Source organism: Acomys russatus, chromosome 4 (assembly GCF_903995435.1).
Source record: "Acomys russatus chromosome 4, mAcoRus1.1, whole genome shotgun sequence".
NCBI classification, from domain to species: Eukaryota; Metazoa; Chordata; class Mammalia; order Rodentia; family Muridae; genus Acomys; species Acomys russatus.
In genome coordinates, this window is record NC_067140.1 from 12,900,134 (window position 1) to 12,914,067 (window position 13,934).

Consider the following 13,934-nt stretch of genomic DNA (forward strand, 5'->3'; position numbering starts at 1 on the left):
AACTCAGTGAGCTTCCTTGCACTTTGCCTCCAATACTGAGATTAAAGATGAGCGCCACCATGCCTAGCACTACTTTGTTTTTTCCAGACAGAGTTTTACTCTGTAGTTGCTGCAATCCTCCTGTCTCAGCCTCTCAAATAAACTAAACTTAAATTTTAAATTGATAAACGTATTTTTATTTAAAATAACTGTGGGGATGTCTTAATTACTTTTTTTTAAAAAAAATTTGCTGTGATAGAAGGCCAGGACCAAGGCAATTTACAGAAGAAAGAGTTTATTAGGGGTTATCTTAGTCACTGTTCTACTGTTGTGAAGAGACACCATGGCTGAGGCAACTCTTATAAAGGAAGTTAATTGAGGGCATGCTTACAGTTCCAGAAGTTTAATCCATTATCCTCGTAGTGGATAGCTTGGCAGCAGGCATGCTGGCACGGTGCTGAAGAAGGAACTGAAAGCTACATCCTGGTCCACAGGCAGAAAGATAGACACACTGGGCCTGGGCCTCAAAGCTCACTCCTAGTGACACACCTCCCTCCAACAATGCCATGCCTCCTAATCCTCCCAATCCTCTCAAAGAGTTAACACTCCTTTGTGAGTAAGCATTCTAATAGAGGAATCCATGGGGGTCGTTTATAATCCAACTACCACAGGGGGTTACAATTTCAGTGGGTGAGTCCTGGACTATTGTGGCTGGGAACACGGAAGCTTGCAGGTAGCCATGGCACTGGAGCAATAGCTGAGAGCTCACATCTTGAGACACAACCCTTGGGCAGGGAGGGGAGAGAGAGAGAGAGAGAGGAAGGGAGGGAGGGAGAGAGAGAGGAAGGGAGGGAGGGAGGGAGAGAGAGAGGGAGGGAGGGAGGGAGAGAGGGGGGGAGGGAGAGGGAGAGAGAGGGGGGGAGGGAGAGGGGGAGAGAGAGAGAGGGAGGGAGGGAGGAGAGAGAGAGAGGGGGAGGAAGAGGGGAAGGAGGAGGAGGGAGAGGGGAGAGAGACGAGAGAGAGAGAGAGGAGGAGAGAAGGATCGAGCAGAGAGAGAGAGAGAGAGAGAGAGAGAGAGAGAGACCGCGCTACCAGGAGAGAGCTAAGTGGGACTGGATGGACTTTTGAAACCGCCTCCAAGAAGGCCACACCTTCTAACCCTTCCCAAACAGCTCCGCGAGCCAAGCACTCAACTATACGTGCCTATGGAGGCCATTTTCATCCAAACCACCAAAGTGATTCTGGAGATGGCACATCAGGTAAGGGCACTTGCTGCCAAGCCAAATTACCTGGATTCAATCCTTGGCATCCACATTGCGGAAGACAAGAACTAATTCTCATAAGCTGTGTACACACACACACACACACACACACACACACACAAATGTAAGAATAAAACGATTGTGTTGCTGACTGAACATCTTGGCTGCTGGAGGTTAGTGGGGCTCACCAGAGGTGCTGGTGGCTCAGCCACTCCATTTTGTCCCATAGCTAAGCTCCTAGCTTGAGAAGCTGGGTGCTGAAATCAGGGCTTCCCATCCGTGAGTCCCTGCTTAGCCACTGTAGTATATAAATTAACACTTAAGATAAAGATTAAAAACTCAAAACCATCACTTTCTAATTAGTTTTTGTTTTTTGTTTTGGTTTTTCGAGACAGGGTTTCTCTGTGTAGCCTTGGCTATCCTGGACTCACTTTGTAGACCAGGCTGGCCTCGAACTCACAGCGATCCACCTGCCTCTGCCTCCTGAGTGCTGGGATTAAAGGCGTGCGCCACCATGCCCAGCTCACTTTCTAATTAGGTTATTGTGTCTTATTTATGTTCTCATTTGCCTACTTGGAGATAGGATCTGACCATACGGCTTGGCTGGCCTAGAACGGATGATGTAAGAAGGCTGGCTTTGTTTGTATTTTAGATTATTTATTTATTCATTATGTAAACAATGTTCTGCCTGCATGTGTGCCTGCCCGCCAGAAGAGGGCATCAGGTCTCATTACAGATGGTTGTGAGCCACCATGTGGTTGCTGGGAATTGAACTCAGGACCATTTAAGAAGAGCAGTCAGTGCTCTTAACCTCTGAGCCATCTCTCCAGCCCAGAAGGCTGGTTTTGAACCTGTCTCAGCCTCCCTCTCGAGCGCCGGGACTATAGATGTGTGCTATCACACCCACCTTATCTATGCTTTTGAGCCTACCTGCCTCTATTGTGCCAACCTGGTGTGCCTCTGTGCCCTCTTCCTATTTCTTTGATGTCATGCGGGAAGCTTAAAAACAGCCACAATGGAAGTATTTACACTAAGGAAGTTAGTAAGTGCTACAACCTAGGGCTTTATTTTGTCATCCACTGTTTGGGCTACAACTCCATTTTTCAACACGTAGCTGAATTGAAACCATGGGTAGGCTATGGAAGCCAGTGTCCAGCAAAACTCAATACAACTGTAAGCACCAGCGAGTTCTATTTCCAATTAAGAGGCCCGTGGGAGCTGGGTCACAGCTCAGTTGGTGAGGGTGCATGCAGTCCTGGGTCCAGTGCCTAGCACTGCATACACTGTGTGTGGTGGTACATGATGGGCATGCCAGCACAGCAGAGAGGAAGGCTCAGCCACACAGCGAGGTCGAGGCAAGCGTGAGATACATGAGACCACCCTTTAGAAAAGAAAAAGAAAAAACAAGTGCTGTATATATCATTGTGTCTTGTGCACCACTCTTCATATTGAGAGATCTTTATTTCTTAGAAAGTTTATAATAAATCTATATATGTATATACTTATATATGTTCTTCAGGAGAGCGCATTATATTAAACATTTATTAGATAACCACTCTTTTTGTGATAGGGTATACAATAAAAAAACACATGCAACATATAAGCAATTATGTATGTTTTGGGTTTTTTAATTTTGTTTTTTTTTTTTTTTTTCTTTTTTGGTTTTTTTGAGACAGGGTTTCTCTGTGTTAGCCTTGGCCATCCTGGACTCACTTTGTAGACCAGGCTGGCCTCGAACTCACAGTGATCCGCCTGCCTCTGCCTCCCAAGTGCTGGGATTAAAGGCGTGTGCCACCACGCCCGGCTCTTAATTTTGTTTTGTTATCTGTTTGTTTGTTTGTTTTTTGAGACAGGGTTTCTCTGTCTGTGTCTTGGCTATCCCAGATTCACTTTGTAGACCAGGCTGGCCTTGCAATCAGAGAGATACGCTGCCCCTGCCTCCCAGAGTGCTGGGATTGTAGGTGTGTGCCACCATGCCCACCATAATTGTATATGTTAATGGATGTATAGTTTTAGATACATGTTCATGACAGTTCATGATGGAGCATGCTGCCACCATGTGTGAGACACTGTGGTTTTTATGCTCAATTATACAACTCAATTTAAAATTGAAAACATCCCGGTGTGTCACGCCTATAATCTCAGTACTTGGAAGGAGGCAGGGGGAAGCTTGCAAGTTTGAGGGCAGCCTGGTCTAGATAAAGAATCCTAGGGCTACAAGGTCCTATGTTCAATCACTAGCATCAACAAAAGCTGGTCATGACCCACTGTTTCTTTTATAATAATATATGAGAAAACATTGCATTTGCAATTTTAAGACACTGAAGAGCAATGTCCTTGCCTTTCCCCCACCAGGTGGGGACAGAAGACTACAAGCAGGCGATGAAAAGGAGGCTCAGTTGGTAAAGCACTCAACCACGCGAGTGTGAGGACTTGTGTTTAGACCACCAGCACCCACATAAATGTCTGGGTGCAGGGATGTGCCTTTGTAATTCCAGCACCAGGGAGATGAGACCTCTGGCCTCTGTATGGACATACATGCACACACACGCACACATACACACACACACACACACACACACACACACACACACACACACACATGAGGAGGGAAGGGAGGGAGGCAGGCAGGGAGGGAGGGAGGGAGGGAGGGATCAAGTACCAAGTTCTGCCAGGGACTTCAGTAGTATCACCCTACTGTGGGTTTTCATCTTTTGTTTGTCTTTTATATGAATACTTGTTTAGAAGCACAGTTGTTTTTTTTTTTTTTTTACAAATAAGTGGAAAGACATCCCATCTTTTTGGAGAATGGAAGATAGGCACACAGCCAGCTGGTTCCAGTAAACGTGAGGCACACACAGGAGGACAAATGGTGGCTCCGCCTATCACACCAGAGCACCAAGGCCCGGGACAGGCAGCAGAATATACACACCAGCCTAGGATAGGTCCCAAAGTACATGAGCTACAGCTTCTGTTACGGTTGATGGAACTGCGCACTCCACATGGATGAGTGGGCGGGGCCAGACCAGCCACACCATGGGATGTAGAACCCAGACCTAAAACTCTGAACAGGTACAATGTCCTTAAAAAATGTGCTTGGACACCGAAGAAAGAAAAGAAAGCTAAGTACAGATAGTCATAGGAAGAAGAGGTGGCTTAAAAATCATGAAGTCTCCAAAGGAAGTAGAATGAAAGGGAGTTAAGTAAAGATGTTTTATAAATGTACATAGAGGATAAAGTCTCTAAAAGGAGGGAGAGTTAGCAGGATAAAAAAAAATTAAGTGTGGGAAACACTATAACAGAGGGAGCTTGAACCCTATGTGGTTTTGTTGTAGTTGTTGTCGTCATGAAGTCAGTTGTTGTTGTCATAGAGTTAGTTGTTGTCATCATGGAGTCAGTTGTTGTCATGGAGTTAGTTGTTGTCGTCATGGAGTCAGTTGTTGTCGTCATGGAGTCAGTTGTTGTCATCATGGAGTTAGTTGTTGTCATCATGGAGTCAGTTGTTGTCGTCATGGAGTCAGTTGTTGTCGTCATGGAGTCAGTTGTCGTCATGGAGTTAGTTGTTGTCATGGAGTTAGTTGTTATCGTCATGGAGTCAGCTGTCGTCATGGAGTCAGTTGTCGTCATGGAGGCAGTTGTTGTCATCATGGAGTCAGTTGTTGTCATCATGGAGGCAGTTGTCGTCATGGAGTCAGTTGTCGTCATGGAGTCAGTTGTTGTCATCATGGAGTCAGTTGTTGTCGTCATGGAGTTAGTTACAATAGGTTCAATGATGATTGTAGTTTTGTGCGTCCTCTTTGGGAAGGATCAAGATGGAGCAGGTATATGGACAGGAAAAGGACTGCTAAACTAAATCAACATACGTATGTCTTAACTTCAAAATGGAACAAAAAGAAAATAGGTTGCATTGGGGTGGAAAGTTTGCATTTCTTTCCACAGGGGAGGAAAAGCTTTATATTCCATCTAAACGTCTGGAAATCAGATTTTACAGGGGAAAGCCTTCCTGAAGGTCCTGGCTACAGGCAGACCAACAAAGCAGGTAACTTGTATTGCTGATCCCACTAACTGGGAACAGCTTTGAGACTGGCTGAGACAGGAATGTCTTTGCAAAGCCAATAATCTTGTTAGCTACAGTGTCCTTATGACTTTTTAGTATATGCCGTCCTTTCATATGGCACAGATGGATATTTATATTGCAGTTTGGTTATATGGTCCAAACTAGCTTATAAAGACAGACAGATTTTTTTTCAACTGCTCAGACATAGAGTAGAGCATCATCTTTGGTTCATGCGTCTTGCGCATTCCACCCACGCAGAGCTGTATATTGATTGTGAGAGTTTACGCGTTTACAGAACAAAAGGACCAAACACCAATGGAATTGGTGTGGACCTGACAAGATTCATCCTGGAGGATGCTAAGACGCCGACACATTTATTCCAGCATCATTCTTGATCCAGCCTCAAGCTGCTTCATGTATTTGACAATGAATTTGAACTCCAGACCCCCTTGCCTCTGCCTCCCAAGTACGAGGGCTGTAGGTCAACACGACAACACTTAGCTCTTGAGCTACAAGTTTTTTATTTTTTATTTTTTAAAGATTTATTTATTTATTATGTGTGGTCTTCTGCCTGCACGCATGCCTGCCCACCAGAAGAGGGCAGCAGATCTCATTACAGATGGTTGTGAGCCACCATGTGGTTGCTGGGAATCGAACTGAGGACCTTTGGAAGAGCAGCCAGTGCTCTTAACCACTGAGACGTCTCTCCAGCCCTTAAGCTACAATTTATAATTTACTTATTCATGTATCCATTTTCTATTTGCCCCACTTAGATGACAGATCCAGAAAGTATGGAACATAGTCTGTTTCATTCACTGATATATGCCAGTGTCTAGAATGGTACCTGGCGTTTTCAAAGCAGTAAAACGATTGTGTTACTGAAAAAAAATCTAGGAATTATTAGTGTTGGTGTGGGGTCTTCCCTGAGCAGTATGCACTGTGTAGACTCATTACTCATTAATAGAGCTAGAAATACCTGCTTAGCAGTTTGGAACACTGGGTGCTCTTTCAGAGGACACAGGATGTGCTCCCCACACTTAGGCGGCAGCTGATACCTCTCTAACTCCAGAACAGGGGACCCTACACCCTCTTAGGGCCTCTGTAAGCACTAGGCATACATATATATATATAGGCAAACATAATATATATATATATATAGAAAGAGAGAGAGAGAGGATAGATAGATACATGGATAGATCTTAAAGAATCATTACTAGTACAGTGAGCAAAGGGAAATTATTTTTGACCTTTAAATAGATTCTTTATGAATAGAAAATAAATAACCCCAAATAACAGCCATGAAATAATTATGTCTTTCATCTTAAGGAGTTGCCACCATTACGAATGGCCGTGAAAGCTGCACTGTGGTCCCTAGAGTCTGGAAGGTGCTGAGATGAAAGGATGGCTTTGGCAGAGGCCAGCTTAGGCCCTGGAGGAGAAGGAAGGGTCAACTGTCCTCTCCACACTGAGGTCTGATGGCTTGGCCAGTGGTCAGCCAGAGGAGCAGCGGGAAGCGGTCATTCCCAGAAGAGTGACCAGCCATGCCCTTTTGTTGGCTGGTACCTATGAAAGAATTCATTCAGAATGGGAGTGAGAGAGACAGCCAAGTCGACTCTCCCAGCAGGAGGCTCTCTTCGTCCACAGCTCCTGGCCAGCAAGAGGAGAGCCCACTTCCAGCACTGATGCTTTCCTTCTGCAAAGTCTCCCTCATCGGTCCCCTCCAGCCAGTGTTCTTTCTGACCCAAGGGAATAGCCAGCCACCGCCCAGAGCGTGGCTGCTGAGTAAAGCTGACATGTGCCAGAGGCCAGCTCTCCTGCCTTGCCGGTTGGAAAGCTCCACATGTCGTCTATGCCTCCAGCACACACAAACTTAGGTGTAGGGACAGCAGGGCTGGCGCTGAGTGTAGAATCCATCTCTGCTCGTCAGCAGGCCTCAGAAAGAAGGGCAATGGTCTCACTCAGGACACTCAGGACCCCCAGGCAGCTCCCAGCTTCCTCCTATGGACATGGCTCCTACAGCGCTCAGGCCGTCGTATCTCGGGCAGTCAAGGGTTCAGGTCTAGGAGGAGGGATCTGTAGGCAGCTGGCAAGGGTCAGCTTCATGCCAGGATGGTGGCTGTCTGCAGAGCAGGAAGAGGTGGGCATCAGAGTTAGAGACGGGTGAATGGTTTAGACATTCTCTGCTTCTTCACCCGCAGTGGCGATGTCACATAGAAGTATTCGTGGGGGGAGGGGGAGCGCTTATTAAACTCTACCATGACATCTCATAAATCCTGTATGCTTGTTATATCTCACCAATCTCCATTAAAACACACACACGACCGCCGTAACAAAAATAAGGACCACTGGGTAGATTAAAATGCCTGGGTTCTAGGGGGCTAGAGAGATGGCTCAGCGGTTAAGAGCACTGGCTGCTCTTCCAGAGGTCCTGAGTTCAATTCCCAGCAACTACATGGTGGCTCACAACCATCTATAATGGGGTTTGGTGCTTTCTTCGGTCAAACATGCAAATAGACCACTCATATAAATAAATAAATAATAAATACTTTTTAAAAAAATGCCTGGGTTCTAGGACTATGCCAGGACTTGGTGTTAAACTGTTTTGGATTGTTCATGTTCCCATAAGGACACCCCCCTCCCCCCTCCTACGCAGGCACTGTTATATTCCTTTCTACGAATGCAAACACCGAGAGGCACAGAGCGGCTAAGGGATATAGCCAAGGTGACACAGCTAGGTGGCAGAGATGCGATTCAAAGTGAAATCTGCACGCCCAACAAGACAAAATACTCCCAGTAACTCCTCCCATACGTCACTCCTGGGCCTGGAGTAGGTACGACTCTAACAAACCGGCTTTGGGATAGTCTCACATGACCACAGCGCCTTGCAAAGTTTACCAAGGCACTGTTACAGTAAGTGAACGTCATGTATTGCATTGATTAAAACACAGCTGTGTGAGTTCAAGTCTAGCTTGCCTTCATTACCTGTCCTGCCTCTGACAGATTTTCCTTGCTGAAAAGCCAGAGTTGTATCTTGTCTGCTGCATTGCCTAGATAAGTATGTGAAATCTTATTTTGTTCAGGGTCAAACATGGAGTAGGGGCACAATAAAAGGTCATTTTTGAAACAACAATCGTCTTCGGGGCATGTTTAGAGCCATTGGTAAGATAAAGCAGTATAACCGCCCCCATTTAACAGATGGGCAGCGGCTCAGCTATGCCAAGAGGGTCCCACGGTCCCTTCCCACCCCTCCCTGTCGAAGACTTAGGGTGTAGCTAGGCAGTGGCTGCTGGCCAGACAGGGGGCGCTGACGCCTGGGCTTTTCCGCTCCAGCTGCACAGGCAGACGACACAGCACATTCCACGGCCACACCTGGCCTGATGCAGCTGTCTCAGACCAGGCGAGGATTTCCTAGTCTTGCGGCGGCTGCCAGCCCCAGGGGCGTGACCTTGACCCCAGACTGTAGGGCCATGGTGCACTAGACCAGGAGTATCACTGGGGCTCAAGGCTGACGGCCACCTTGTGGTACCAGTCACCCTCGAGCACCAGTGTCCCAAAGCTCTGTTCCTGCCAGCCTGTTCCACCATCCTGCTGGCCTCTCCTCAAACCCAGGCTGGTGAGAGGTTCACTGACATGGTCTCTGCAAACTCCAGGCCGATGTCGTGTCTGCTTCAGCTGTCCTTAATAACAGGGACATATCCGGGGTGCTTCTCCAGAGGGTTCTGGGGACTGTGGGAAATCTGGCATTGGGCAGGCAGTGGTGTGGGGTGAAAGTGCCTTCCCAGCAGGGTCTTACCTCTCCACTCCCTCCTCCTGTGCCACCTCCCATCTTCAACCTGGCACTTAGCTGTGGTCTAGCTCTGCTGCTGAACTGATTTGCGGACCCCCTTGTGTCTCTCTTTGTCTCGGTACCCACAACAGCTTCCCTAGCCTGGTTTTTTGGAGTGCCTCAGAGGAACGCAGTTACTTTCAGGCCCCAGAAAAGAGGTTGTTCATCTCCCCGCCTGAATCCTGACTCTCTCCAGCTGACTGCGGCTCCTCAAGATTAATAAAGGATTTTGAAAATTGCTGGGTGGTGTGTTGGGGGAAGGTATTTATGTGTGGTTGGAACGTGTATATTAGGAGCATAAGAATGTCTCTTCGGGGCTAGAGAGATGGCTCAGAGGTTAAAAGCACTGCCTGCTCTTCCGAAGGTCCTGAGTTCAATTCCCAGCAACCACATGGTGGCTCACAACCATCTGTAATGTAACCTGATGCCCTCTTCTGGCCTGTACACACAGACAACACTGTATACATATTAATACATAAATCTTAAAAAAAAAAAAAAAGTTTCCTCATCCCTGCACCTGGGCTAGGGTCTCACTCTAGCCCTGGCCTGTTAAAACTCTACGTAGACTACGCTGGCATTGAACTCACAGAGACCCTCTTGCCTCCAATTCCTAAGTGCTGGGATTAAAGGTCTGCAGCACCGTCTCTCTGAAAAAAGATTCTTAGGTGTGTGTGTGTGTGTGTGTGTGTGTGTGTGTGTGTGTGTGTGTGTGTGTGTGTGTGTGTGTGTTTCCCTGGAGGTGGAGTTACAGGTGGTCGCTGCACATGAGTGGTTGTAACCAAATTCTGGACCTCTGCAAGAGCAGTTAAATACTTTTAACTACTGAGCCATCATCTCTCCAGATCACACTGCATCTTTCTCCTTAGGGTTTCTAATTCTACTCTTGTCCACAGGACACTTTATTATTTTCTTACATTAACTGATTTGCTGACGGAAGGAAAGGGGGGCTACATATGTTTCATGGTACTTGTGTGGAGGTCAGAGAGCAAGCTTCAGACTCACTTCTCTCCTTCATGGGTTTCGAGGATGGAACTCAGACAGTCAGGCTTGTCCGCACCCCCAAAGCTCTCATCTCTTTCGCTCTCAGTCAGCTGTGCCATCCTGAAGGTCAGTCAGTCAACAGAAACGCACAGGGCTCAGTTTGAATGTTTCTGTTTGCGCCTAATACTGAACAGCCACCCCCTCACCCCCACCCCCACCCCATCTGCTAAGCAGTCTCATTCTCGCTGGATTTCTATACCAAATATGAAAGCACCCTTTTCTTTTCACAGTACTGACCCTAGAGCCGCTCATGTGCTAGACATGTGCTCTGCCACTGAGCTACGTCGCCAGCTCTATTTTTATTATATATATATATTTGCTTTCGGTGAGTGTGTGTGTGTGTGTATGTGTGTGTGTATGTGTGTTATTAGGCTGGTGGCAAACACCTTTACCCACTGGGCACATAACAGGTCCCCTCCCCCACCCATACCCCCACCTCCATTTCCCTTTTTTGAGATAGGATCTCACTAAGTTCAACCTTGAGCACACACTGTCTTGCCTCACTCTCCAGAGTAGCTAGGGTTACAAGACCTTCACCACCAGGCCCAGCCTAGAAGGACCCATTTCTCGTTCCCATTTCACAGATGAGGAAAGAGTTCCAGAGAGGACCTAAGACTCAGCGTGAGTCACGTGGAACTCGAGACCCTGAAACGCTTGGGCCTCACTCATTAGACCGGCAGTTCTCAATCTGTGGGGTGTGACCCCTCTGGCAAACATCTATCTCTCCAAAAAAAAAAAAAAAAAAAAAAAAAAAAATCCCCTATATTACAGTTCATAATGGTTGCAAAACTAGTTGTAAAGTAGCAATGACAATAATTTTGTGGTTGGGGGTCAGCACACCATGAGGAACTGTATTAAAGGATCGCAGCCTTAGGAAGGCTGAGAACCACCACACTGGACTGTTCTGTTCCCCTCTGAGTGAACAGACAATGCTGTACTAAGGGCAGAGAAACCAAAGGGCAGTGCCCTGGGGCTCAGAGATATTTTATGTATATTTATTCGCAAAGGCATCAGATCTTCTGAGCTACTGTGAGCTTCTCCAGCCCCCGCTCCCTAGGTCAGGACGGTCACCAGCAACCTCTCCATTCTGCTGTTCTGGGGACACAGGCCTGGCTTCAAGTCAAGTCTTAGTGCCCAGATGTATTTGCTCTGTGCTTCAGGCAGTTGCCTCCCTCTTTGAAGCTATGTTCTCAACTGTTAAAAGAAGATTAAAATTCCTGTACATAGCTAAGGCAGTAACAGGTGGGAGATGTGGCTGGGAAACGGCTCTCGTTGTTATTGTTCAGCTTTCTAAATTATAAAACAACACAAACACAAAAAGTTAGATATGGGCCAGGGAGGGAGCTCATTGGCTTGTCAGTAGAGTGCTTAGCTGGCATGTCCTGCATGCCCTGGGTCCCACCCTCAGCACTGAACATGCTGGGAGGTGGCCCATGACTCAAAGCAGATGGATTAGGAGTCCCAGGACATCCTTGGCTACATATCGAGTTCATGGGCTGCCTAAGCTACTTGAGACTGTCTCAAAACAAAGCATAGGAACATTATCCGCTCTTCCAGAGTGTCTAAGTCAGGGTTACTATTCTTGTGATGAAACACAATGGCCTAAAGCAACTTGGGGAAGAAAGGGTTAATTTGGCATACCCTTCATCATCAAAGGAAGTTAAGACAGGAACTCAAACAGGGCAGGAACCTGGAGGCAGGAGCTGATGCAGAGACCATGGAGGATGCTGCTTACTGGCTTGCTCTGTCAGCTTTCTTTTCTTTCTTTATTTTATTTTTCTTCCATGTAGCCTTGGCTGTCCTGGACTCACTTTGTAGACCAGGCTGGCCTCCAACTCACTGGCATCTGCCAGCTTTCTTAGGGAACCCAGGATCACCAGCCCAGGGATAGCCCCATCTACAATGGGTCAGGCCTTTCCATACCAATCACTAGTTAAGAAAATGCCCAATAGGCTGGCCTATAGCCTGAACTTATGGAGACATTTTCCTTGACTAAAGTTTCCTCCTTTCTGATGATTCTAACATGTGTCAAGTTGACATAAAAGTGGCCAGCACACAAGTAATGGGGTTCAAGTCCATGCACTCATAGGTGGCTCACAATCACCTATAACTCCAATCCTAAGCATGTCTACACCCTCTACTGGTCCACATGGAGCACAGACACACTAGCAGACACATAAAATAAGTAAGTAAATAGTTGTTTAAAAAGCAGGAGGGATGCCGGGCATGGTGGCGCATGCCTTTAATCCCAGCACTCAGGAGGCAAAAGCAGGTGGATCTCTGTGGGTTCAAGACTAGCCTGGGCTACAAAGTGAGTTGGAGGAAAGCCAACAGCCAAGGCTATGTAGAGAAGATACACACACACACACACACACACACACACACACACACACACACATAAAGTAAATAATTGTTTAAAAAGTAGGAGGGAGACTTGTTGAGAGAAGGGGGTCAATGGGAGATATTGGGGATGAGAGATGGTTAATGGGAGTGAAATGACCAGAATATGTAATATGTGTGTATGAAGTTGTCAGTGAATACAAAAGTAAAGCTATGGCGGCTGGAGAGACAGTCCAGAGGTTAAGAGCATTTGCAGCTCACAGCCATCTGTAACTCTAGTTCCCAGTGATTCTGCTCCATTCTCTGCCCTCTGAAGGCACCAGACACACACATGGCGCAGGCAAACTACTCACACACGGTGCAGGCAAACTACTCACACACACATAAAAACATTTTTAGTTCTTTTTCTTTTTGCAAATGTAGATTAAAACAATAAAATAAAACCATGGAGGAGGCCAAAGCAGGAGGATGGCTACAATTTAACCCTGTTTCAAAGCATACAAACGAATAAACAAAAAACGAAACCAACAGAACCCCACAGCTGCTCTGTTTCTAACGGCTGCTCTCCTCCTGCTTGGATCAGGAGTGACTGAGCCTGCCAGCTCCTGTGTACTGTCCTCGGACACGCTGTCTAAGCTCTCTGAACCCCTTTTTTCCACTGGAAAATGGCCCAGATGATCTCTAAGGCCTCTCAGCTTCTCAGGCTCCTGTGCCCAGCATCAGCCTCCTGCTCCTCACTCTTGATTCAGATACAGCCTCGTGCCCAGGAGTGGGAGAGACCCATCTTAGAATCCTGTTTCTCCAAGTTGGTGGGGGTGGTGGTGGGGAGGAGGGCACATGTAAATCTGGGCAAACTGCTTAGCCTTTCTGAACTTCCAGTTTGTCAACTGGGGAGCAGGGGTGCTGACATCATGAAGATGGGGTGAGGCTTACAGAGACTGCATGGATAAGGCACTTAAATCCTGTCATCTCTCATGCCGTGTGCCTGTTGATGTCATTATTAGCTGTTATTTTAAGTATTGGTGGCATGTCCTATGATAGGCATTTGTTTCTTTTCTTTCTTTTTTTTTTTTTTTTTTTTTTTTTCTTTTTTCCTTTTTTTTTGGGGAGGGTTGAGACAGGGTTTCTCTATGTAGCCTTGGCTGTCCTGGACTCCCTTTGTAGACCAGGATGGCCTTGAACTCACAGAGATCTGCTTGCTCTGCTTCCCAAGTGCTGGGATTAGAGGCAATGTGCCACCATGCCCGGCTTATGATAGGCATTTCACTGAGTATCTTAAGAGATACTAACTTGGGCCAGCAAGATGGCTCAGTGCGGAAAGGTACTTGCTGCCAAGCCTGACAACCTGAGCTTGAGCTCTGTGACCTGCATGGTAGAGAGAGAAAGCTGACTCCCCCAGGCTGTTCTCTGACCTCTGACCATCACAGGT